Raw genomic sequence first — 24,412 nt, 5'->3', positions numbered from 1 at the left:
TTTTTTCCTATTTTACCCCCAAAAAGCGTAAAAAACATTTTTTATAGACATATTTGGTATCGCCGCGTGCATAAATGTCTGAACTATTAAAATAAAATGTTAATGATCCCGTACGGTGAACGGCGTGAACGAAAAAAAAAAAAGTCAAAAATTCCTACTTTTTTAATACATTTTATTAAAAAAAAAAATATAAAAAGTGTATTAAAAGTTTTTTGTATGCAAATGTGGTATCAAAAAAAAGTACAGATCATGGCGCAAAAAATGAGCCCCCATACCGCCACTTATACGGAAAAATAAAAAAGTTAGAGGTCATCAAAATAAAGGGATTATAAACATACTAATTTGGTTAAAAAGTTTGTGATTTTTTTTAAGCACAACAATAATATAAAAGTATATAATAATGGGTATCATTTTAATCGTATTGACCCTAAGAATAAAGAACACACATCATTTTTACCATAAATTGTACGGCGTGAAAACAAAACCTTCCAAAACTAGCAAAATTGCGTTTTTCGTTTTAATTTCCCCACAAAAATAGTGTTTTTTGGTTGCGCCATACATTTTATGATATAATGAGTGATGTCATTACAAAGGACAACTGGTCGCGCAAAAAACAAGCCCTCATACTAGTCTGTGGATGAAAATATAAAAGAGTTATGATTTTTAGAAGGCGAGGAGGAAAAAATGAAAATGTAAAAATTAAATTGTCTGAGTCCTTAAGGCCAAAATGGGCTGAGTCCTTAAGGGGTTAAAGGGCCAGTGCGCCACTGATTGGCGCATGGTTTTAATTAGTGTGTTCACCTGTGCACTTCTCTATATTACCTCACTTCCCCTGCACTTCCTTGCCGGATCTTGTTGCCATTGTGCCAGTGAAAGCATTCCTTGTGTATCCCAAGCCAGTGTTCCAGACCTCTTGCTGTTGCCCCTGACTACGATCCTTGCTGCCTGCCCTGACCTTGCTCTTGCCTAATCCCTTGTACCGCACTTATCTCAGCAGTCAGAGAGGTTGAGCCGTTACCGGTGGATACGACCTGGTTGCTACCGCCGCTGCAAGACCATCCCGCTTTGCGGCGGGCTCTGGTGAAAACAAGTAGCAACTTAGAACCGATCAGCCGGCACGGTCCACGCCAATCCCTCTCTGACACAGAGCATCCACCTCCAGCCTGCCGAATTCTGACAGATGTCCTGTATTAGCCGCAGGTCTCTGCCGTTGATGGCCGCAGAGACCGCCGCGATAGGGGTGTATTTGCCGTATAAGACGCACCGACTTTTCCCCCCCAGTTTTGGGGAAGAAAAAGTGCGTCTTATACAGCGAAAAATACGGTAATTATCACAGGTTTCCAAGATTGTTTTTAGTGATCAAAAGAGCCCTGAGACACAATGAGTTCAACTGAAAAACTAAATATTCAATCTTTGTGACACTTAAATAGAATTTGCTTAATAATTTTGAACATGGTGTATATTATGGCATAGCATTGTTCTGAGTGTATCTCAGAAATAGGAAAAAATATTTCCGGGTTTCTGGTGCAGAAGAACAGACCACACCAACAAGGAGAGTATCAAAATATTCAACCCCTCCAGGCATATCTTAAACGACGCAGAATGCAGTCTACTCGGGAGAGGACTCTCCTTTTGTCCATCCAGCAGCACCATCCATGAATTTTATTTATATGTGGATTTGAATAGATTCACACAGCAACTGACACTTCATTTGACAACACATCATTTCTCCATGCAGTACCATACAGGGAAAACATGGACACCAACAGAAGGAAATGTAATTTCCCTGTACCCTCCCCCCATCACTACACACCTTAAAACAGCCTCTAATTTCTATTCCCTCCATCACAGGGGACATTTTGTCAAAACCTTTTTTGAAATGGTGTCGGACTTCATGAAACTTGTCAAAAAACTTTTCGAGAAATCATATCTCTCCAGTCAAAAAAACAAGCCCTAAAGTCCTTGTCTGCCAACCAAAACATTTTTATTAGAAACACAGAAAAGGGAGGAGGTATTGTCATACAGGACTACGACACCTATACAAGCGAGGCATATAGGATTATAAGTGATCAACAGTACTATATGACCTTCACATACAACCCCACTGATGAATTCTCCAGATCCTTTCAGAATCCTATTCTAAATGCATATGAAGATGGCATCATCAATAAAAATTAAGATATATATATATATATATATATATATATATATATATATATATGCAAATATATATATGGCGGCATTTGAGAAACACCATATCTACGGCAACCACCAATGGTCACACAACATCGTAACAAATAAACGTTACATTGATGATCTGATATTCATATGGTATGGATCTGAGGCAGCATTTTCAGCATTTACAGAATATCTCAACACCAACTACTACAACATTTCCCTGAGGGAAAATGTTGCGTTTCTAATATGCAGTACTTAGACCTACTACTGACTAATGATAATGAGTCATTACTAAGACCTTCTTCAAAAAGATTGACTGCAACAACTTGCTATCATTTGACAGCTACCACCACAGAAAGTGGAAAACAAATTTACGATATGGACGATTCCACTGATTTCGCAGGAATTGCACCAAGATCTGGGACTACAAACAACAAAGCAAAATCATATTGCAGAGATTTAAAAAAAAAAAAAAAGGTTACCCCTCACGTATTATTAAATCAGCATACCTCAGAGCACTGAAAAATCCAAGGGAGAATGAAAAAAGTCAACACACACCGAGGATCACCAAACCAGAACAAGAGCGGATCATTAACAACAAAAAAAGTCAAGAGAGAAGTAAGACCAGACAAAATAATAGAGAAAAATTTTAAATGCAACTTCATAACCACCTGTTCTGAATCACAGTCCTACGTAGTGTGGGGCTAAAGCTTGGAAATGTTGTACAAATATCCTAAATGGGAAATCCAACTTCAAGAGTAATGTCTATGGAGAATCATTCTCCATTAAAAGCAGAATCAACTTCTCCACCACGTGTCATTTATCTTTTATAATGCTCATGCAACCTCCAATATGTGGGCAGGACCACCCAACAACTCAGAACACGGATAAACAATCATAGATTCAACGTATCCAGAGGATTCATAAATCACAGTTAAAGATGAGCGAACTTTTCAAAAATCAGATTCGGCCGAATTTTCCGAAAAAGTTAGTTTTGATCCAAATTTATTTGCGGTGAATATATATTAAAAAAGGCTATTTCTAGCCTACAGAGAGCCTCAATAGGGGGTATAGAAAACTTTGCTGTGTTCTAACACGCATATGGAGTGTGCTGGGGTAGGGAAATAATACTGTTATTCAGAATAACATGCAGATTACCGGCAAAGCTTTTAGAATCACAATGACAGAGCCTGGAGGTGGCATCAGTATGAGGAGACCATATAGTGGCTGACTGAAACAGCGTGGAGGTTTTGGCAGCATGAGGAGACCATATAGTGGCTGAATGACACAGCGTAGAGGTTTTGGCAGCATTAGGAGACAATATAGTGGCTGAATGACACAGCGTGGAGGTGTTGGCAGCATGAGGAGACCATATAGTGGCTGAATGACACAGCGTGGAGGTGGTGGCAGCATGAGGAGACCACATCGTGGTTGAATGACACAGCCTGGAGTTTGCGGCAGCATGAGGAGAACATATAGTGGCTGAATAACACAGCCTGGAGTTGGCGGCAGCATGAGGAGACCATTTAGTGGCTGAATGACACAGCCTGGAGTTGGTAGCAGCATGAGGAGAACATATAGTGGCTGAATGACACAGCTTGGATTTGTTGTCAGCATGAGGAGACCATATAGTGGCTGAATGACACAGCGTGGAGGTGTTGGCAGTATGAGGAGACCATATAGTGGCTGAATGACACAGATTGGATGAGGCTGCAGCATGAGGAGACCATATGGTGGCTGATTGACACAGCGTGGAGTTGTTGGCAGCATGAGGAGACCACATAGTGCCTGAATGGCACAGCATGGAGGTGTTGACAGCATGAGGAGACCATATAGTGGCTGAATGACACAGGGTGGAGGTGTTGGCAGAATGAGGAGACCATATAATGGCTGAATAACACAGCGTGGTGGTGTTGGCAGCATGAGGAGAACATATAGTGGCTGAATGACACAGTGTGGAGGTGGTGGCAGCATGAGGAGACCATATAGTGGCTGAATGACACAGCGTGGAGGTGTTGGCAGCATGAGGAGACCATATAGTGGCTGAATGACACAGCTTGGATGAGGCTGAAGCATGAGGAGACCATATAGTGGCTGAATGACAGCGTGGAGGTGGTGGCAGCATGAGGAGACCATGTAGTGGCTGAATGACAGAGCGTGGATGAGGCTGAAGCATGAGAAGACCATATAGTGGCTGAATGACACAATGTGGAGGTGGTGGCAGCATGAGGAGATCATGTAGTGGCTGAATGACAAAGCGTGGAGGTGTTGGCAGCATGAGGAGACCATATAGGGGCTGAATGACACAGCGTGGAGGTTTTGGCAGCATGAGGAGACAACACAGTGACTGAATGACACAGCGTGGAGGTGTTGGCAGCATGAGGAGATCATATAGTGGCTAAATGGCACAGCCAGGAGTAGGCACCAGCATGAGTTAACACTAGGCCTTCACAATCCCTAAGATTAAAAGATGAATTCAGAAATTGAAACCCAAGATTTGGACAGCTAGAGCTACCCACCATAACAAAATTTTTATTCCCAGACCCAGGCCCAGCAGCAGTATCAGTAAACCATATATTGCCTGAATGACACAGCCTGGAGTTGACTGAAGCATTAGGAGACCCCAGGGCTTCACAATCCCCAAGAAAAAACACAAGAATTTTTGAATTTTAAAATGAAGAATTTGGATAGCTAGTGCTACCTACCACAACAAAATGTTTATTCCCAGACCCTGGTCCAGCAGAGTTATCAGTAAACCTTATATTGCCTGAATGCCACAGCCTGGAGTTGACTGAAGCATGAGGAGACCCCAGGGCTTCACAATCCCCCCCAAAAACATAAGAATTTTTGAAATTTAAAATGAAGAATTTGGATAGCTAGTACTAGCTACCATAACAAAATTTTATTCCCAGACCCTGGTCCAGCAGAAGTATCAGTAAACCTTATATTGCCTGAATGACACAGCCTGGATTTGACTGAAGCATGAGGAGACCCCAGGGCTTCACAATCCCCCCCAAAAAACATAAGAATTTTTGAAATTTAAAATGAAGAATTTGGATAGCTAGTACTAGCTACCATAACAAAATTTTATTCCCAGACCCTGGTCCAACAGAGGTATCAGTAAACCTTATATTGCCTGAATGACACAGCCTGGGGTTGACTGAAGCATGAGGAGACCCCAGGGCTTCACAATCCCCCCCAAAAAACATAAGAATTTTTGAAATTTAAAATGAAGAATTTGGATAGCTAGTACTAGCTACCATAACAAAATTTTATTCCCAGACCCTGGTCCAGCAGAGGTATCAGTAAACCATATATTGCCTGAATGACACAGCCTGGAGTTGACTGAAGCATGAGGAGACCCCAGTGCTTAACAATCCCCCCCAAAAAACACAAGAATTTTAGAAATTTAAAATGAAGAATTTGAATAGCTAGTGCTACCTACCATAACAAAATTTTTATTTCCAGACCCAGTTCCAGCAGCGGTATCAGTAAACCATATATTGCCTGAATGACACAGCCTGGAGTTGAATAAAGTATGAGAAGACCCCAGGGCTTCACAATCCCCACAAAAATACACAAGAATTTTTGAAATTTAAATTGAAGAATTTGAATAGCTAGTACTAGCTACCATAACAAAATTTTATTCCCAGACCCTGGTCCAGCAGAGGTATCAGTAAACCATATATTGCCTGAATGACACAGCCTGGAGTTGACTGAAGCATGAGGAGACCCCAGTGCTTCACAATCCCCCCAAAAAAACACAAGAATTTTAGAAATTTAAAATGAAGAATTTGGATAGCTAGTGCTACCTACCATAACAAAAAATTATTCCCAGACCCTGGTCCAGCAGAGGTATCAGTAAACCATATATTGGCTGAATGACACAGCCTGGAGTTGACTGAAGCATGAGGAGACCCCAGTGCTTCACAATCCCCCCCAAAAAACACAAGAATTTTAAAATTTTAAAATGAAGAATTTGGATAGCTAGTGCTACCTACCATAACAACATTTTTATTCCCAAACCCAAGCCCAGCAGCGGTATCAGTAAACCATATATTGCCTTAATGACACAGCCTGGAGTTGATTGAAGCACGAGGAGACCCCAGGGCTTCACAATCCCCACGAAAAAACACAAGAATTTTTGAATTTTTAAATGAAGAATTTGGATAGCTTGTGCTACCTACCATAACAACATTTTTATTCCCAGACTCAGGCCTGGCAGCGGTATCAGTAAAGCATATATTGCCTGAATGCCACAGCCTGGAGTCGACTGAAGCATGAGGAGACCACAGGGCTTCACAATCCCCCCCAAAAAACACAAGAATTTTGAATTTTAAAATGAAGAATTTGGATAGCTAGTACTACCTGCCATAACAAAATTTTTATTCCCAGACCCAGGCCCAGCAGTGGTATCAGTAAAACATATATTGCCTGAATGACACAGCCTGGAGTTGACTGCAGCATGAGGAGACCCCAGGGCTTCACAATCCCCCCCAAAAAACATAAGAATTTTTGAAATTTAAAATGAAGAATTTGGATAGCTAGTACTAGCTACCATAACAACATTTTATTCCCAGACCCTGGTCCAGCAGAGGTATCAGTAAACCTTATATTGCCTGAATGACACAGCCTGGAGTTGACTGAAGCATGAGGAGACCCCAGGGCTTCACAATCCCCCCCAAAAAACATAAGAATTTTTTAAATTTTAAATGAAGAATTTGGATAGCTAGTACTAGCTACCATAACAAAATTTTATTCCCAGACCCTGGTCCAGCAGAGGTATCAGTAAACCATATATTGCCTGAATGACACAGCCTGGAGATGACTAAAGCATGAGGAGACCCCAGTGCTTCACAATCCCCCCCAAAAAACACAAGAATTTTAGAAATTTAAAATGAAGAATTTGGATAGCTAGTGCTACCTACCATAACAAAATTTTTATTTCCAGACCCAGTTCCAGCAGCGGTATTAGTAAACCATATATTGCCTGAATGACACAGCCTGGAGTTGAATGAAGTATGAGAAGACCCCAGGGCTTCACAATCCCCACAAAAATACACAAGAATTTTTGAAATTTAAAATGAAGAATTTGGATAGCTAGTGCTATCTACCATAACAAAATTTTTATTCCCAGACCCAGGTCCAGCAGCAGTATCAGTAAACCATATATTGGCTGAATAACACAGCCTGGAGTTTATTGAAGCATGAGGAGACCCCAGGGCTTCACAATTCCCACAAAAAAACACAAGAATTTAAAAATTTTAAAATGAAGAATTTGGATAGCTAGTGCTACCTACCATAACAAAATTTTTATTCCCAGACCCCGGTCCAGCAGAGGTATCAGTAAACCATATATTGGCTGAATGACACAGCCTGGAGTTGACTGAAGCATGAGGAGACCCCAGTGCTTCACAATCCCCCCCAAAAATCACAAGAATTTTTGAAATTTAAAATGAAGAATTTGGATAGCTAGTGCTACCTACCATAACAACATTTTTATTCCCAGACCCAACCCAGCAGCGGTATCAGTAAACCATATATTGCCTTAATGACACAACCTGGAGTTGATTGAAGCACGAGGATACCCCAGGGCTTCACAATCCCCATGAAAAAACACAAGAATTTTTGAATTTTTAAATGAAGAATTTGGATAGCTTGTGCTACCTACCATAACAACATTTTTATTCCCAGACTCAGGCCCCGCAGCGGTATCAGTAAAGCATATATTGCCTGAATGACACAGCCTGGAGTCGACTGAAGCATGAGGAGACCACAGGGCTTCACAATCCCCCCCAAAAACACAAGAATTTTGAATTTTAAAATGAAGAATTTGGATAGCTAGTGCTACCTGCCATAACCAAATTTTTATTCCCAGACCCAGGCCCAGCAGTGGTATCAGTAAAACATATATTGCCTGAATGACACAGCCTGGAGTTGGCTGAAGCACGAGGAGACCATTGAAATGTATGATTTTTTTAATTTAAATTTAAGAATTTGAAATTTAATTTAATGATTTTGAAATTTAACTTTTAACTCCCAAGTTTTAGTGTCCTGGACCCCGGCGTGTGGGTACAAGGGACAAATCTAACAAGCCCCCACAGGGCTCATGTGGCCGTGAGATGTAGGCGCAATGTCTCCATTGCCCGGACCAGCCATTGTTTCCAACACTTTTCGCCAAGGCAAACCATGTGAAGAACAGCATGACACCGCCATGCCCTGTACACATGGTATGCTGAAGGGCCACTGAGAGTCTGAGACTTGTCCGGGCAGTGGAGGCTGAGGACATGGTGGAGGATGAGGAGGTGGAGTCGAACACTGTCACAGGACCAACGGGCTGACAGAGTGGAGCAGGAGGCAGTTCACAACCCCTAAAAGTAAAAGATGAATGTTCAAATCTCTATTGAATATGCATGTTAGCTAGTGCTACCATCCTAAAATTTAAGGCCCAAGCCTAGAAGCATCAGTAAGCCAAGTAGTTCCTGAAAGACACAGTCAGGAAAAGGCATCAGCAGAACACTAGAGGATTTCATAACCCCTAAGCTTGATAGATCAATGTTGAAATCTTAATTAAGCATATATGTAAGCTAGTGCAAAACATCCAAAAATTTAAGGCCCAAGCCCTGAAGCATCAGTAAGCCAAGTAGTTCCTGAAAGACACAGAAGCACTAAGGAGCAGGCATCAGAAGTACCTAAGAGGGTTTCATAACCCCTTACATTGAAATATCAATGTTGAAATTTCGATCAAGCATGTATTTAGCTCGTGCTAAACATCCAAAAATTTAAGGCCCAAGCCCAGAAGCATCAATAAGCCAAGTAGTTCCTGAAACTCACAGTCAGGAGCATGCATCAGCAGTACCCAAGAGGCTTTCATAACCCCTTACATTGCACGATCAATTTTGAAATTTCAATTAAGCATGTATGTAGCTAGTGCATACATCCAAAAATTAAAGGCCCAAGGCCAGAAGCATCAGTGAGGCAAGTAGTTCCTGAAAGAAATAGGAACAGTCAGGAGCAGGCATTCGCAGTACCCAAGAGGGTTTCATAACCCCTTACATTTAAAGATCAATGTTGAAATTTGCATTAAGCATGTAATTAGCTACTGCTAAACATCCAAAAATTAAAGGCCGAAGGCCAGAAGCATGAGTAAAGCAAGTAGTTAATGAAAGACACAGGATGAGTCAGGAGCAGGCATTCGCAGTACCCAAGAGGGTTTCATAACCGCTTACATTTAACCCCTTAAGGACTCAGGGTTTTTCAGTTTTTGCACTTTCGTTTTTCCTCCTTACCTTTTAAAAATCATAACCCTTTCAATTTTCCACCTAAAAATCCATATTATGGCTTATTTTTTGCATCGGCAATTCTACTTTGCAGTGACATTAGTCTTTCTACCCAGAAATAAACGGCAAAACGGAAAAAAAAAATCATTGTGCGACAAAATCAAAGAAAAAACGCCATTTTGTAACTTTTGGGGGCTTCCGTTTCTACGCAGTGCATATTTCGGTAAAAATTACACCTTATCATTATTCTGTATGATGATACCCTACTTATATAGGTTGGATATTGTCGTACTTCTCGAAAAAATCATAACTACATGAAGGAAAATTTATACGTTTAAAAATGCATACATCCAAAAATTAAAGGCCCAAGGCCAGAAGCATCAGTGAGGCAAGTAGTTCCTGAAAGAAATAGGAACAGTCAGGAGCAGGCATTCGCAGTACCCAAGAGGGTTTCATAACCCCTTACATTTAAAGATCAATGTTGAAATTTGCATTAAGCATGTAATTAGCTACTGCTAAACATCCAAAAATTAAAGGCCGAAGGCCAGAAGCATGAGTAAAGCAAGTAGTTAATGAAAGACACAGGATGAGTCAGGAGCAGGCATTCGCAGTACCCAAGAGGGTTTCATAACCGCTTACATTTAACCCCTTAAGGACTCAGGGTTTTTCAGTTTTTGCACTTTCGTTTTTCCTCCTTACCTTTTAAAAATCATAACCCTTTCAATTTTCCACCTAAAAATCCATATTATGGCTTATTTTTTGCATCGGCAATTCTACTTTGCAGTGACATTAGTCTTTCTACCCAGAAATAAACGGCAAAACGGAAAAAAAAAATCATTGTGCGACAAAATCAAAGAAAAAACGCCATTTTGTAACTTTTGGGGGCTTCCGTTTTAGAAGTTCCTCCTCTGTGTGACTCCGTTTGCCAAGGCAAACCATGTGAAGAACAGTGTGACACCGCCGTGCCCTACACACATGGTACGTTGAAGGGCCACTAAGATTTGTACATGCAGTGGAGGCCGAGGACACAGTGGAGGATGAGGAGGCGGAGTCGCACACTGTAACAGGACCAACTGCCTGAGAGTGAGAGGGTGGAGGAGGAAGCTTTGTGACCTGGCTGTACAGGAACCACATTTACCCAGTGGGCCGTAAAAGACATATATTGTCCCTGCCCGTAGTTAGAGCTCCACACATTGGCGCTGCCGTGCACTTTTGTACACATCGACAGGCTCAAGGACTGGCACACCTTCTCTTGAACAAATTTATAGAGGGCTGGTACTGCCTTCTTTGCAAAGAAATGACGGCTTGGGACTCTCCACCTCGGCTCGGCACAAGCCATCAATTCTCTGAAAGGTGCAGAGTCCACCACTTGAAAAGGGAGGGACTGCAGCACCAGCAACTTAGACAGGAGCACATTCAACTCCTGCGCCGTTGGATGAGTGGGCGCATACTGTTGTCTCTTGGACATGGCTTCGTCGATGGATTATTGGCGGAGTAGCTGACTAAAAGTGGGAGAAGCAGAAGCATCTGGAGCGACAGAAGGAGGGTATGAAACACAGCTCCCTTTATCTGAGGTGGTAGAGCCTTGGCTGGCTGAAGGAGGGAGCGGCTGTCCCACTACATAGGAGCCACGGTTCTCCCAGGCCGCTTTATGGTGGCGAAGCATGTGTTGACGCAGGGCTGTGGTGCCGACATTGGGACCCTTGCCACGCTTCACCTTCAGCCGACATACCTTGCATACCTCTGAATGCCTAATGAAAAACTGCCACACGGCCGAGTAGCTGATTTTCCCACCTGTAGTCCGCACTAATTGACTGCTACTGGCGCCGTATCCAGGAACCCCTGTTCCACTACCTCCCGGAAAGGTAGGCTGCTGCGAAGCAGGTGGTCTTCCCGTGGCATGATTGGTTCCAGAATTTCCACTTCTGCCACCATGCTGACTGCCAACAAGCTACCGCCTTGCTGGCTCAGCTGCTGCCTCAAGGGCAACCTGCAACTCTCTTCTCCTGATGATGATGAAGCCCCTTCTGCACCCGGTTCCCAATTGCGATCGGCTTCATCATCATCATCAAGAAGTGTCTGCACGTCACTGATGTCCTCCTCAGGTTCCTCAACAGTGTCTGCTTTAGGACCCTGAACCCTGGCAACACCACCTCACACGTCACTCTCCTCGTCACTACTTGTCCGCCTAGCGGAGCAAGCGGCGTATGTCTCCTCCCCTTCTTGGCTGGGCAGTAGCTGCTGAATGTCCTCTATTAGATCGTCCTCAGTGAATACTGGAGCTGAACCCACAGCATAAGATACTTCTTTAGGGGAGGGAACAGCATAGGACAAAGGCAATGGAAGGACAGGGACTGCTCCCAGGCCATGCCAACTGAGGGTGGTGTCTGAGGAACCCACCGACTGTTGACTGGGGGTGTCAGATGTCATTTGAGATGACGTGGATGACTGTGTTAACCAATCGACGACGGCAGATGGGTTGCTGGGGGAGACACGACCGCTAGCTGATAACGGGAGCTCAGGCCTCTCGCTGCGACTCCTGCTGCCACTTGCCCCTAGTCTGCTGCGACCTCTGCCTGAAGTATTTAGGCCTCTGCCACTCCTCTGTGTACGTCCTGATGTCCTGGCACTTCTCTGCCTGACATACTTAGGGCGTATATGAGGGTATTACAATATGCTTCACTACTCTTTAAAAAGTATTTGTCTAGAACAGCAGCAGGTGATTACTTTTGGGTGTCCTTTCACAGTATGAAGGCCCTTGACAGATTAACAGGTACAAAATGGTACACTTATTAGATGTACATATGAAGTATGCACGTATGAGCTAAAAAAATGCGCTACAGTACACTTGGATAACGTATTTCCATAAAACACCAGCTGGTGATTACTTTTGCCTGGACTTTCCCAGTATCTAGACTTGTTACAGATTTACAGATACAAAATAGTAGACTGCTTTGATGTAGGTATGTGGTATGCACTTATAAGGGCAGAAAAATGCGCTACAATGAGCCTAAAAACTCTGTACATTTTGTAAAACACCAGCCGGTGAGTACTATTGTTTGGACTTTCACAGTATGTAGGCCCTTGACAGATTAACAGGTACAAAATGATAAACTTATTAGATGTACGTATGTGGTATGCACGTATGAGGGCAACAAAATGCGCAACGATATGCAAAAAAACTCTGTATTTTTGTAAAACAACAGCCGGTGAGTACTGTTGCTTGGACTTTCACAGTATGTAGGCCTTTCACAGATTAACAGGTACAAAATGGTACACTAATTAGATGTAGGTATGCGGTATGCACTGATGAGGGCAGAAAAATGCGCAACAATATGCCAAAAAACTCTATTTTTGTAAAACACCAGTTACTGAGTACTGTTGCTTGGACTTTCACAGTATGTAGGCCCTTGACAGATTAACAGGTACAAAATGGTACACTTATTAGACGTACGTATGTGTGGCATGCACGTATGAGGGCAAAAAAATGCGCAACAATACGCCAAAAAACTCTGTATTTTTGTAAAACACCAGCCAATGATTACTTTTGCCAGGACTTTCCCTGTATCTAGACTTGTTACAGATACAAAATAGTAGACTGCTTTGATGTAGGTATATGGTATGCAAGTATGAGGGCAGACAAATGCACCACAGTCCGCTGAAAAAAACTTATATTTTTGCACAGCAGCAGGACAAAACAGTGCAGCACCACAAAAAAAAAAAAAAAAAAAAAAAAACAGGGATTAAACCCTAAATTGCACTGTCACAGAGTGCTAAGAATGGTGTGAACTGGTTTTTATACCATCTACACACAATTATAAGCAACAGATGATTTCTTGTGGAAAAAATGCACAGAATTGCGCAGAATTTTTTTTTCCTGCCTCCTGTGATAAGATGGTTCATAAAGTTCAGGCAGCTTGTTGATATGTATGAGGCAAGGAAAAGCTATATGCCCCTCTTTGATGAAATGCTCAATAAAGTGAATAGCACTGCACTTCTGTCTGTCCACAATGCTGATGTGACTAGCAGTTGGCAGTGGAACGCTGCAGTATGATCAATTCAGAGTTTCTGTGTATGTAACACACACAGACACGCAGTCCGTCCTATCTCTGCAGTGTATATGGCATGAAATGAGCAGCCGCAAGATGGCTGCCAATTATATAGGGCTGTGACATCACAGGGGTCAAGGAATGCTGATAGGCTGCAGCTCGCATGTGATTCAGGGTCATCCCGCCTACCTCCCTTCCCGCCGTACTTTCCCGCTCTCCTATAATTCCCTGCCCCATGTAGTGACATGCGGATCCGCTATTTTAGGTCTCCTGTAGCCTGGAATGCTGTAAAATGGAGTTTAATGAAGCGATTCGCTGCGATATTCACATTCGTTGCGAATCGAATACTTCATGAAATTCGTAACAAATTCGGGTTCGTCAACTTCGGTTCACTCATCTCTAATCACAGTGTATCCAGGCATGCTGCGGCACACCACAATAACAATTTTGCATAATTTTCCCTGCTAGCCATCGAACACATCTCTAGCAATGTTCATAACAGATTTGAGAGGCTCCAACGCAGGGAGTCCTACTGGATCTACAAATTGAATAGCCTGCACGTCTTGGGTCTTAACGAAGCCATAGACATCATTCGCTAATAATATTGTGACCATAGCTTACATATCACCTTTTTAGTACTCTTAGACAGGTGGAGAGCAATAATAGCCCGGTTATGCACACCTGAATTTATGAGCACTAATAGATCTTATCCATGGCATTCACGTCATTTGCCATCCATCTGTCATTTAGCCAAATTTATTCTAATATTTTTATGGCTGCATTATCTGTTACCCAGGGGTCAAGTCCTGGAAAAAAAAGTGTGGGAACTCACCCAAGATTTCTAATACACCCGCTCCTCACACTTGCGATTTTCAGCTATTCCGGAGATGCGGGTCACGTGTGACCCGCTGACCAGGAGATACAAGGGGATCGGGGGTGTAGAATACACCCCCTATCACCCTCTGTATCTATGGGGAGGTGGCGATTTCGTCACCCCCCCAGGAACGCTGCCAATAGCAGCCGGCAGCTGAGGGGTTAACGGCCCCTTCTCACGGCTCTGCTAGTCCCCTGAGTTCATTCAGCAGGCAGAACTGCGAGAAGGAGCCAGGGACCCCTCCTCTGTGAAGATCGGAGCCCCTCACAGAGGAAGACCCCCCTTAGAGCAGGGAGAGAGTACAGCCCCAGGGACATGTAGGGTTAACCAGTAAAGTAAAGTAAAAAAAAAAAGTGTAAAAAAGTAAAAAATTGTCCCCCCCCCCATGGCCCCCTAATAGGACCTAAAGGGTCCGCCACAATTTTTTTTGTGTGACCCGGGCCCTATTAGGGGTTCAGGGCGCTGCATTTGGCCCCCCATTTTTATTTATTTTTTGTCCGCAGCGCTTTTTTTCCCCATACAGTTACAGTTACACCAATCACACACACTACATACTCACCCCCCCCACACACACACACCCACCACCCCCGCCACCAACCCACCACCCCCGCCACCCCCACACCACCGTAGAAAAAAGGCGATGGCTCGCCAGGCATTTTCGGCAGCGGAGGCGTATGCTTTTCTTGCCTCCGACTCCGAATCAGTCAGTGAGGACGATGAAGATCCTACATTCCTGTGTTCTTCATCATCCTCCTCTTCATCTAGTACTGATGATGAGTCCCCTGTACGGTGGCGGAGACGCCGCTAGGCGAGGCCACGCACTCCCCATGATAGTGGCCCAGTGGCCGGCACTAGTGCGACTGATGATGCCGCTCGTACTAGGAGTCTGACCCCCCAGACAAGTTTACCGGAGCCCCCTTCCGGTGAACCTGTCTGGAGACCCCCAGAGGGTTATCAGCCACAGGTTCCGGAGTTTGTTGGTGACTCCGGAATCCGGATTGACAATTCTGGATTCACTGAAATTGACTATTTCAGTTATTTTTTCAGTGACAGTTTTGTCAATCACATAGTGGAGCAGACGAATCTGTACGCCACTCAGTTCATCGCCCACCACCCTGATTCTGTTTTGGCCAGGCCCAATGAATGGTATGCCATTGATGCAGCAGAAATGAGGACATTTTGCGGCCTCTTGCTGCATATAGGCCTGGTCAAAAAACCAAGTGTCAGGCAGTACTGGAGCGGGGACATCTTCTACCAGACCCCTCTTTTCAGTATGGTCATGGCATGGAGGCGGTTCGAGGCCATTTGGAAATGCCTCCATTATGCAGATAATGAGGCATGTCCACCCCGAGGTGATCCCACCTATGACCGGCTTTACAAAGTGAGGCCGGTCATCGATCACTTTGGGGCCACATTTTTGGAGGCCTACGTACCCCTCAGGGAGCTCTGGGTCGATGAGTCTCTTATCAGATTTAAGGGGAGACTCATCTTCCGCCAGTATACTCCCTCGAAGCGGGCGCGGTATGGCGTGAAGCTCTATAAACTTTGTGAGAGTACCTCCGGGTACACACTCAAGTTTAGAGTGTATGAGGGACGAGATTCTCGTATTGAACCCCTAGATTATTCCCCCACTCTGCGTGTTAGCGGGAAAATCGTTTGGGAGCTTGTTCACCCATTGCTGGATAAGGGTTACCACATGTACGTGGACAATTTTTATGCCAGCATCCCTCTCTTCACATCCCTTGCCGCCAGATCCACATCCGCTTGTGGGACCGTGCGGAAAAACCAGAGAGGCCTCCCTCTAATTTTCTGCAGACACCTATGCCCAAGGGTGAGTCCCGTGCCCTTACCAATGAAAACCTGTTGCTGGTCAGGTATAAGGATAAGAGGGATGTCCTTATGCTGACCACTATTCATGGTAATGGCAGCTCACCTGTCCCTTTGCGAGGTACCACAACACCGGTCCTCAAGCCCGATTGTATTCTGGACTACAATCGGTATATGGGGGGAGTTGATCTCTCTGATCAAGTCCTCAAGCCATACAAGGCCATGCGGAAAACACGGGTATGGTACAAAAAAGTTGCGGTCTACTTGGTACAGGTTGCCATGTACAACGCTTTTGTACTGTCCCAGTACGCTGGCAACACAGGGACATTCCTCCAGTTCCAAGAAGAAGTCCTAAAGGTCCTGATCTTTGGCGACCGGGAAAGAGCAGGCCGGACTTCCCAAGGAACTGGAATAATAGGTGCCAGGATCATCCCAGGCCAACACTTTCCAGGTGAGGTCCCCCACAATGGAAAGAAGGGACGATTCCCAGAAAAGATGCAGAGAGTGTTACAAGAGGCGGATACGGAAGGACACCACCACTCAATGTCACACTTGCCTCGATCATCCGGGCCTCTGCATTAAAAACTGCTTCAGGGAGTATCACACTTCCATGCAGTACTAAATTTTCCCTTTTCATTTTAATTTTCCATAATTTGACCCCAATGTACCAAGTCCAGAGTACATTCCAAATTTTAACCCATAAACCACTAAATTGCCCAAAAAAACTCATCTAAAAAAACTGATAAGACCTCTGGGGGTATTTTTTTCTCTGGGTCATGGGTCACTGAGTCACTATCATCGGGGACTTTTTTTGTTGCCTCAAATGCGCAGCGCTCTCTCTCCACCTGAGCGGGGTACGTCACACACGTCACGTTCCCAGAATGATGATTCAGAGCACAGGGTTTGGGGCGGACATATTTTTTTAGTTTTGGCTATGCTCTGGGTCATCATTCTGGGAACATAACCTGTTTTATAATTTTATGTCCCACTGTACCCCATTTTAGTTATTTAGTGTACCCCAGTTATTTACCCCATGTAATGCCCTTTGGGGGGGGGTCCCACTGTTCTGGCTCCATAGGCCGCACCGCAGAAGCTCAAGGCCCCTGAATGCGACCTGTTCCTCTGAGATCGGTGGGCATGCTGTTTACGCCCAGACTTCAGGTATGTCCTTACTCCAAAGAAATGTATTTACACATTTACAATGACATTTTCTCCTTTTACCACTTGTGAAAATGAAAAATTTGGGGTAACCCCAGCATTTTAGTGTAAAAAAATTAAATTTTTCATTTTCACATCCCACTTTATCAAACACCTGTGAGGTGTTAAGACTCACTGTACCCCTTGTTATGTTCCTTGAGGGGTCTAATTTCCAAAATAGTAGGCCATGTGTTTTTTTTTGCTGTTCTAGCACCATAGGTGCTTCCTAAATGGGACATGCCCCCCAAAATCCATTTCAGCAAAATGTGCTTTCCAAAAGCCAAATGTAACTCCTTCTCTTGTGAGCATTGTAGTGCTCCCGGAGTGCACTTGACGCCCACACATGTGGTATTTTCTTACTCAGAAGAGATGGGGTTACAAATTTTGGGGGTCATTTTCATCTATTACCCCTTGTAAAAATTTAAAATTTGGTGGAAAACCAGCATTTTAGTGAAAAAAAAAATCATTTACACATCCAACTTTAAAGAAAAGTCGTCAAACACCTGTGGGGTGTTAAGGCTCAGCGGACCCCTTGTTATGTTCCTTGAGGGTTGTAGTTTCCAAAATAGTAGGCCATGTGGTTTATTTTATGCTGTTCTGGCACCATAGGGGCTTCCTAAATGGGACATGCCCCCCAAAATCCATTTCAGCAAAATGTGCTTTCCAAAAGCCAAATGTGACTCCTTCTCTTCTGAGCATGGTAGTGCGCCCGAAGTGCACTTGACGCCCACACATGGGGTATTTTCATACTCAGAAGAGATGGGGTTACAAATTTTGGGGGACATTTTCTCCTATTACTCCTTGTAAAAATGTAAAAATTTGGTGGAAAACCAGCATTTTAGTGAAAAAATAATAAATCCTTTACACATCCAACTTTAACGAAAAGTCGTCAAACACCTGTAGGGTGTTAAGGCTCAGCGGACCCCTTGTTACGTTTCTTGAGGGGTGTAGTTTCCAAAATAGTAGGCCATGTGTTTTTTTTTTTTTGCTGTTCTGGCACCATAGGGGCTTCCTAAATGGGACATGCCCCCCAAAATCCATTTCAGCAAAATGTGCTTTCCAAAAGCCAAATGTGACTCCTTCTCTTCTGAGCATGGTAGTGCGCCCAAAGTGCACTTGACGCCCACACATGGGGTATTTTCATACTCAGAAGAGATGGGGTTACAAATTTTGGGGGGCATTTTCTCCTATTACTCCTTGTAAAAATGTAAAAATTTGGTGGAAAACCAGCATTTTAGTGAAAAAAAATAAATCCTTTACACATCCAACTTTAACGAAAAGTCGTCAAACACCTGTGGGGTGTTAAGGCTCAGCAGACCCCTTGTTATGTTCCTTGAGGGGTGTAGTTTCCAAAATAGTAGGCCATGTGTTTTTTTTTTGCTGTTCTGGCACCATAGTGGCTTCCTAAATGGGACATGCCCCCCAAAATCCATTTCAGCAAAATGTGCTTTCCAAAAGCCAAATGTGACTGAGCATTGTAGTGCGCCCGCAGTGCACTTGACGCCCACACATGGGGTATTTTCATACTCAGAAGAGATGGGGTTACAAATTTTGGGGGGCATTTTCTCCTATTACCCCTTGTAAAAATGTAAAATTTGCTGTCCTGACACCATAGGGGCTTCCTAAATGGGACATGCCCCTCAAAAACCATTTCAGAAAAACTCACTCTCCAAAATCCCACTGTCGCTCCTTCCCTTCTGAGCCCTCTACTGCGCCCGACGAACACTTGACATACACATATGAGGTATTTCCTTACTCGAGAGAAATTGGGTTACAAATCTTAGGAAGATTTCTGTCCTTTTACCACTTGTAAAAATTCAAAAACTGGGTTTACAAGAACATGCAAGTGTAAAAATTTTAGATTTTGAATTTTCTCCTTCACTTTGCTGCTATTCCTGTGAAACACCTAAAGGGTTAACACACTTACTGAATGTCATTTTGAATACTTTGAGGGGTGTAGTTTTTATAATGGGGTAATTTGTGGGGTATTTCTAATAAGAAGGCCCTTCAAATCTGCTTCAAAACTAAACTGGTCCCTGAAAAATTCTGATTTTGAAAATTTTGTGAAAAATTGGAAAATTGCTGCTATACTTTGAAGCCCTCTGATGTCTTCCAAAAGTAAAAACATGTCAACTTTATGATACAAATATAAAGTAGACATATTGTATATGTGAATCAAGATATAATTTATTTGGAATATTAATTTTCCTTACAGAGAGCTTCAAAGTTAGAAAAATGCAAAATTTTCAATTTTTTCATAAAATTTTGGAATTTTTCACCATGAAATGATGCAGGTATCGACAAAAATTTACCACTAACATAAACTAGAATATGTCACAAAAAAGCTTTCTCGGAATCAGAATGAAAGGTAAAAGCATCCCAGAGTTATTAATGCTTAAAGTGAAAGTGGTCAGATGTGCAAAAAAGCTCTGGTCCTGCAATGGAAATTGATCTGGTCCTTAAGTGGTTAATACTACTGTGGTGTAACACTGTAACAAATCTCCTTCTATGTAATTACCTTACTGGGGTGACATGTGACATGTCTCCTCCAGCTCAGCCCCACCTCCTCCACAGCATCACACAGGTCCTTCAACCACGATCTTCCCCCTCCTCCACAGCTAAGCTCCGCCCCCAACATGTGATGGTTACGTCACATCATCAAAGGTTCTACAGGTCCTACATCTTCAACATCTTGCAGTCTGGGCCAGGGGAGGAGACGGAGGGAGGGTAATAATAATTCAGAGGTCAGTTCTGCAGGACTAGTGTAACAGGGACGGTGTTCCTCCTCTCAAAAAAGCAAAGGAACGCCGTTCCTGTGCGTTCCTGCAGGACTCAAGCCCTACTGTTACCCTAGTATAGGATCTCATAGGGTAATTTTACATGTCATTATTATTGTTTTTATGCAAGTTATTTTATTGTTTATTTATTTATTTCCATGAATTGTGCCAATAGGAACCAGGTATATAATTGAATATAGTTTTCATCCCTTGTTCAGCACCTATTATCATCACTATATATATTTTATCATACAGTTGATTGTTTATTAATCACTGGTTCAGTTCCATAAACTTGTGGTACATAATAAGCCATACTTTCGCCTTACTATGTCCATATGCACCTCATGTTCTGCATATGTTTTATCTCCCGTTTCCTTTACTCCCCTTCTAACTATGTCCTCATTAGTCCAGTCCTGTTCCATTGCTACCCATTGATGACTCCTCTCTATTTGCCCTTTTCCCTATTCTTCATCTACACCATTGACACCTCTAGACCAATTTTAATGTATAACTGAAACCCACACATTCTGTATTGCCATACTGCGATTTCATCTGAAGAAGGAACTCCTATGCTCCAAAACTGGCATGTTTGGCTAATAAAACTACTTTAAAGATACATCGCTTCATCTGTTTGGTGGACTGTGCCAGAAATCCGGTAATATTTTTCTTATTCCTGAGTTCTTGCTGTTCGGCCAGGATCACTCCAGGTTCCGACATCGGGAGGCTGCACCACTTTTATTGATACATGCGCATATGTGGTTGTGTGTATTACACAACCAAGCAAGGTGAGCTGAATTATTGTCTGAATTATTAAAATATACCGTATTTATCGGGGTATACCACGCACCGGCCTATAACACGCACCCTCATTTTACCAAGGATATTTGGGTAAAAAAAGTTTTTTACCCAAATATCCATGATAAAATTAGGGTGCGTGTGTGCGCGTGTATACCCCGATATACCCCCAGGAAAGGCAGGGGGAGAGAGGCCGTCGCTGCCCGCTTCTCTCCCCCTGCCTTTCCTGGGGTCTAGAGCGCTGCTGTCAGCCCTTTTCACCCCCTGGTTATCGACCCAGATCTGTTGAAGTTCCTGAACGGAAAGAAACAGCTGTCATCGGTTAACGCACTAGTGTTCGGCATCCCGGTGTGGCGTGGAGCCGCTTTACCTGCATGTCCCAGTAATAAACACGAAGTTACTACAACGTGGTGAGTTGCCTGTACTTTCTTCTCAACTATATGGATTTGTATTCACCTTGTTACTACTATAGTACATGAGCACCACCACACGAAGATACGCTGCTAGCTAGAGTGCGCATATAGACCATTTAAGGGAGAGCATAGAGGGAGAACAGTGCCAGCACTTCACTTTCTGTTTTGAAGCCTTGCAATTTCTTTTATGTATGCTTTCTTTATTATTTACTAGTTGAGTACCCGGCGTTGCCCGCTTTTTCCTTCCTAATCCTTGTTGTGGAGGAAAATCAACAGAGGAAGCTTTTGATTTCATATCCTGTCCTCATATATTGTTGTCACATCCCAACCCCATATCCCGACCTCTTATCCCGACCTCCTATCCCGACCTCCTATACCGTCCTCCTATATCGACCTCTTATCCTGACCTCCTATCCTGACCTCCTATCCCGAGCTCCTATCCCGACCTCCTATCCCGTCCTCCTATCTCGACCTCCTATCCCGACCTCCTATTCCGTCCTCCTATCCCATCCTCCTATCCTGTCCTCCTATCCCGTCCTCCTATCTCGACCTCCTATCTCGACCTCCCATACCGACCTCCTATCCTGTCCTCCTATCCAGTCCTCCTATTTTGACCTTCGATCTCGACCTCCTATCCCGACCTCCTATCCCGACCTCCTATCTCGACCTCCTATCCCGTCCTCATATCCCATCCTCCTATCTCGACCTCCTATCCCGACCGGTAATATGTGTGCCAGGTATTGAAATATCTCCAGCCGTACGGAAGTTATGTGGAAACATACATTTGATTTGCATGGGACTTTAAACAAAAACCCTGACCCTCACAAATGGGAGTAGTTAAGGGTTAAATGAACTATCCTATATTTTTAGTGGACGTATTAGTAACATGTGACTAAGTATTATCGAAATATCTCCAGCCGTTTGGAAGTTATGCAGTAACATATATTTCCCATTGACTTGTATGGGACTTTAAAAAAAACCCTGCCCCTGGGTTAAATCACCTATCCTATGTTTGTTGTTGACACATAAGTAACATGTGTGCCAAGTTTCATGTTGTTAATATATTTAGCCTTTTGGACGTCATGCTGGAACATACACACACACATACATACATACATACATACACACACACACACACATTGAGTTATATATATATATATATATATATATATATAAATATATATATATATATATATATATATATATATATATATATATATATAAACAAACAACAAAAAACGTGGTCTCAAATGGCTGGAAGTGCTCAACCCCAAATGCGGTTGTGCATTTATACTGGTGGAGCAGATCCTGCCCTTGTAGTCCGTTGCTAGGAGCGATCCCCAGCATAAAAATGCATACAATGGAGGATGCCTGCAGCGGACTACAAGTGCCACAATAGAATCCTACACCAGATAAACGGTGTGGATATGTAACAATTAGAATACAATACAAGAATATGGGTGCACTACTGTGGTAGATGTAAACAATACATTGGCTATCCCTCAACACTGATGTTAAAATTGAGACATTCACCAGTGTATCCTTATCTGGTGTGTCCTTCATATAAGGATACACTGGCGAATGTCTCAATTTTAACATCAGTGTTGAGGGATAGCCAATGTATTGTTCACAACTACCACAGTAGTGCACCCATATTCATATATATATATATATATATATATATATATATATATATATATATATATATATATATATATATATATATATATATGTACTCGAGTATAAGCCGACCCGAATATAAGCCGAGGCCTCTAATTTCACCCCAAAATCCCAGGAAAAGTTATTGACTCGAGTATAAGCCTAGGGTGGGAAATACATCATCCCCCCTTTCATCATCCAGACCCCCATCATTAACACCCTCATCATCATCACCCTGTCATCATCCCCCCTTCATCATCACCGCCTGTCATCATCCCCCCTTCATCATCACCGCCTGTCATCATCCCCTTGTCATCATCCCACACCCCCCTTCATCATCCCCTTGTCATCATCCCACACCCCCCCTTCATCATCCCCTTGTCATCATCCCACACACCCCCTTCATAATCCCCTTGTCATCATCCCACACCCCCCTTCATCATCCCCTTGTCATCATCCCACACCCCCCCCCCTTCATCATCCCCTTGTCATCCTCCCACACCCCCCTTCATCATCCCCTTGTCATCATCCCACACACCCCCTTCATCATCCCCTTGTCATCATCCCCACCCCCCTTCATCATCCCCTTGTCATCATCTCACACCCCCCCTTCATCTTCCCCTTGTCATCATCCCATACCCCCCCTTCATCATCCCCTTGTCATCATCACCACATGTCCCCACCTTCATCATCACCGCTTGTCAATGTCTGATACAGTGGTCTTCGACCTACGGACCCCCAGATGTTTCAAAACTACAACTCCCAGCAAGCCCGGGCAGCCATCGGCGTGGATCGTTGGAGATACCTTACAATTGTATCTGATTCATTGCAAAAGGCCTCTGCCCAAAATGTTATATAACCTTCAAATAAAAGTTGGTAATTACAGTGTTGACTTTATGTATTTCTTCATGAAACACAAGGAGTGTTCCTTCTCTGGCGTGAACTTTACTCAGTATTCTGGTCTGCAGCCAGCTGCATTCTCTCTAGAGAGGGGGTAGAAAGGGAGGTCTTGGAGCTCAGCATTAGCTTATGAAAGGCTGCAGCAGCACTGGTTAGATACTGGAGGAGTGGCCGGACACCAACACAGGGGGAAGTTGTGTAAGGACTTCTGTTCCTGTGCTGAGCAACCTATGGTCTAGACGAGACTTGTTCAGCAGCACGTTTTTCGTACAAGATCCAAACAACACCTGGGCTTGGCTTTAAGCAGGTAAATCTCAGATTATTAGAAAGCATTAAGCATACTTGTGGGTCCTACAATGCCAAAGATTTGCACATTCTACACCCAGCTCTATGAGTAGTGACCTATATACTGTACTCACATATAATAGGGATGCTGCAACCTGCAGCCACTATGGGGGAGATA

At 43.4% G+C, this 24,412-nt stretch overlaps 1 protein-coding gene across 2 annotated transcripts in view; it reads left to right on the top strand.

Moving 5' to 3' along the window:
* Positions 1-24,061: 24,061 nt before the first annotated feature.
* The window catches only part of LOC130306835 (prostaglandin reductase 1-like), a 39,375-nt gene continuing 39,024 nt past the window's right edge, over positions 24,062-24,412 (top strand). For both annotated transcript variants that reach the window (XM_056552134.1, XM_056552133.1), the window contains exon 1: positions 24,062-24,256. The gene's annotated coding sequence lies outside the window, so the exon portion shown is untranslated. The remainder of the gene's footprint in view (positions 24,257-24,412) is intronic.

Source organism: Hyla sarda, chromosome 1 (assembly GCF_029499605.1).
Source record: "Hyla sarda isolate aHylSar1 chromosome 1, aHylSar1.hap1, whole genome shotgun sequence".
NCBI classification, from domain to species: Eukaryota; Metazoa; Chordata; class Amphibia; order Anura; family Hylidae; genus Hyla; species Hyla sarda.
Note: the sequence above shows the minus strand (reverse complement) of the source record. Positions and strands in the feature narration are given on the sequence as shown.